Source organism: Brassica oleracea, chromosome C2 (assembly GCF_000695525.1).
Source record: "Brassica oleracea var. oleracea cultivar TO1000 chromosome C2, BOL, whole genome shotgun sequence".
Lineage (NCBI taxonomy): Eukaryota > Viridiplantae > Streptophyta > Magnoliopsida > Brassicales > Brassicaceae > Brassica > Brassica oleracea.
Genome location: NC_027749.1, coordinates 8,980,939 through 8,984,646, shown reverse-complemented (window position 1 = coordinate 8,984,646; position 3,708 = coordinate 8,980,939).

The window sequence follows — 3,708 nt, the reverse complement described above, 5'->3', positions numbered from 1 at the left end:
TGCCATATAGTGTAAAATTTCGTGGTGTTATCTCAATATGGTTACCACATCTCTTGCCTCTTTATCATACTGATCTTGTAGCATAGTTTTAAATCAGTTGAGATCATTAGGTATAGTCTCGACCATTTTCTTAGGCGTTTATTTTTCTTTCTTTAAATCCGAAGGAACTTGTTTCCTTCTTTGCCCATTGTTTCTATTTAGAAACCATATTATCATAACTCAATGGGTCACATATTATTGGGTGTGTATAATGCCTTATAGGCAATTCCTTAGCCATAGTTTCTTTACTATACTTACTATACCCATTCATGATTTCTTACTTGGTTTTATGCCCTTTAGGCAACTCTTTAAAATCATTTATATGTTCAAGTAAGATCAGGCAAGACATAATGAAGTCAAAACAAACTTTTATTTATATAAAAACGTGAATGCCTAATTAGGTCAAAGCAAAACACAAATCAGAGACTTTAAAATAAAATGTTGAGATCCCTCTTAGTCAATAGACATGCCGGCCACTCTTTGAGTTATATTGGACATGGCTCCCTTGGATTCATCCTGATTTATATCAGTCTTATTTGTATCAGGGTATCTCATCTCACTGCTCATCTTTATTACCTTGTCATTCTCAATCACCGTTAGGCAAGAGATCAGGTCATTGTAAGTGGTAGAACCTCTTTCTATGTAGATATGTTTTTGACAACAAATCTTCTGGATGGAATGTGGAGTATGTCTTGAATAGACAATCATTATCTGTTACCTCTTTTCCACATAATCTCAGTTGGTACACGACCCTGGACAAGGCAAAGTGAAACTCGGCCACTGTCTCAAAGTCTTGGAATCTGAGACTCATCCATTCATGTTTGACATTTGGTAATAATACCATAGTGTATCTGGACTTTAATTCTGCCCAAAGGTTACGAGGATTCTTGATATGTAAATACTGAATTCTCAGTTTCTCAGTGAGATGATGGCGCATTATTGTAATGGCTCTTAACTTTTCACTTTCAATTTCATCATTTCTTTCAATGATACATTTCCCGAGTCCTCTAGACTTCAGGGCAATTGAAGTGTTCATTTCCATTCTGGATAATATCTTCCAGAGAGATTTAGAATGGTATAATCCATGGGTTCAAATCTTGGCATCTGAAATCATATTATCAATTTATGATTTAGAATTCTCGCAACCAATTAAATAATCAGTGCATATGATTTCATAAGTCTCTTTATGATACTTGGACCACACGGTCATGTTTTGTGATGCTTAGACTTCACGGCCATTATTTGATACAACGATCTTATGGATCGGATCATGATGCAATCCTGTTTATATAACCATCCGGATACTAGGCCACACAGCCATATGGATATGCATTTAGCCAAACGGCTTTTAATCAATCAAGGGCACAAGGCCGCAAGTGTGTACAATGTATTATGCCACACGACCATATACAAAACGGGATCTAGAAGCATTCAATCTTATTTCTTAGTTGCATATCTATTAGGTTTTAGAATTAAATAATCTAGCAACCTAACTCTCATTTAATATGTAAATTCTTTAAATCAATCTTTCAAACTTTAAGTAATGAGAGATTTAAGGTTTCAAGGCCTTTAGAAATATCAATCAAGATTAAGGGTTTCAAGGCCATTAGGAATTTTGAAATTCGAGATTAGGGTTATAGTTTAAACAAGATTCAGATTCAAGTTTTAAAACAATCCTAATCATAGCTCTAGGCGATCAATCAAACACTCAAGTTTCAAATCAAAATATTTTCCAAAATTAGGGTTTTAGGGATTTCGAAAACTTTGATCTTTGAACAAAGGGATTTGATTTGAGATTCAAAAACCTTTAAGGTTCTGATTTTAATTGATCAATGGATCAATCTCGTTGAACTCCGATTTACTCTTTAGGATTTGATCTATTTTTCATATGGCTTTCATCTTTAGAGTTCTGATTTTAGGGTTTCAATCTTTACAAAACAACCAGGTTCGATTCATGTTCTCAGAATTTAGGATTACCCTTGTTTTACAGATTGTAGAAACCGGACCTCCAAAGATCAGAGACGAGCTAAGACGAACGGGCGCGAGACGGCTCCTATCGGGTCGTGTTGCCGAGGGCTATCGCGAGCTTGTTTTTTCTCGCGGACGGTTGCGTCTGGTCGGGGATTTGGTCTGAGCTGAGCTTGACCGGAGTTGAGCTTGATCGGAGTTTGCAAGCCGGAACGCAAGCAAGAACAATTTAGGGTTCTTCGGGATTAGGGGTCTAAAAGACCACGGAGTTTGCAAGCCGGAACGCAAGCAAGAACAATTTAGGGTTCTTCGGGATTAGGGTTCCAAAAGACCAAAACGGCGCCGCATATTGTTTCTGCAAGTGTGGGCGCGTCTGAGATCGGATCGATGAACGGTTTGCGCTGATGGATTCGTCTCGTCAAGGGCTTCAATTTGATATATGGCTCGTCGTCTGGTTCCTCAGGGTGTGAGAGATAGATCGATTTTAAGTTGCGCCTGGTTTAGGGTTTATGTGGGACGGATTTTAGGTTAGGTTTTGTCTCAGGGTTTTAGAGTCTATCGTGCTGATAACGTGTTGTAATTAGAGAGTTTTGAGACTGAATATTTCTGTGTTCTTATTAATGATCAAGGGGGTTCCTTTATATAAGGATTACAAGATGAAGATAAATGGAAAGTATCCAAAACTTAAACTCAATCGGATTAGGAAAACTATTAATACATAATAATGGAAATATTACATCTACTAGGAAAATGAAAGGGTTTCCTTTTTTCTAAGCTTTGTAGCCGTCTTTCTCTCTCCTGAAGTCGGTTCTCTCTCTCCTTTCTCTAGGCTTCGGCCGTCCCTCCATCTTCTAGGTATTGGACCGGTCTTGGACCGGACCTGGTTAATGGCAATCCACTCCATGATTTATAACAAGGTTTTCCTTTTAGAAAATAACGTAGATTTTAAAGAATGGAAATTAAGGTCACATCACAAAAATAGAATTATATACTAGGGAAAATGGTATCATGTTTTTTCTAATCACATCTAGACTCCCTAAACTGGCTATTTGTTTAGGACATAAAATTCATCATATTAATTTAAAGCGGGTATTTACGGTCGTAATATTAATTACTCTCCTTATTAAATTAGTTTTTAAATTTTTCACTCTTAACTTTTTTTGTCAAAAACTTTTTTTTACTCTTCTAACATGTTCATCATATATATTAGCTAGCCATAAGGTAGTATGTATACATACAATACAATACAATACATTTGAATTCGGTCTTTAGTTGGATCGGTAATTAAATGTTGAGAAAATTGCCAAAAGAGAACAAAAAACACAATAGTTGTCCATATGGTATAATATCAACATAAAGTTGTCCTTATAGAATACACTACAAGAAAACAGCGGCATACTGAGGGAAAAAATCGTCGGTATGTCGTCGGAATAACGCTATTCCGACGACATACCGACGAAAAAAATCCTCGGAAATAACTCCTCGGAAATTCATCTTTCCTCGGAAATCCCTCGGAAATTTCCGACGGAATTCCGAGGAAACCCTATTTCCTCGGAATATCCGAGGACCACAAGTTCGTCGGAAATTCCTCGGAATATTCCGAGGAAGATGTCGTCGGAATATTCCGAGGGATAAACTTCCTCGAAATATTTCAAAAATTTTTAAAAAAAATTATAAATTTATTTTTTTAAATTGAAATTC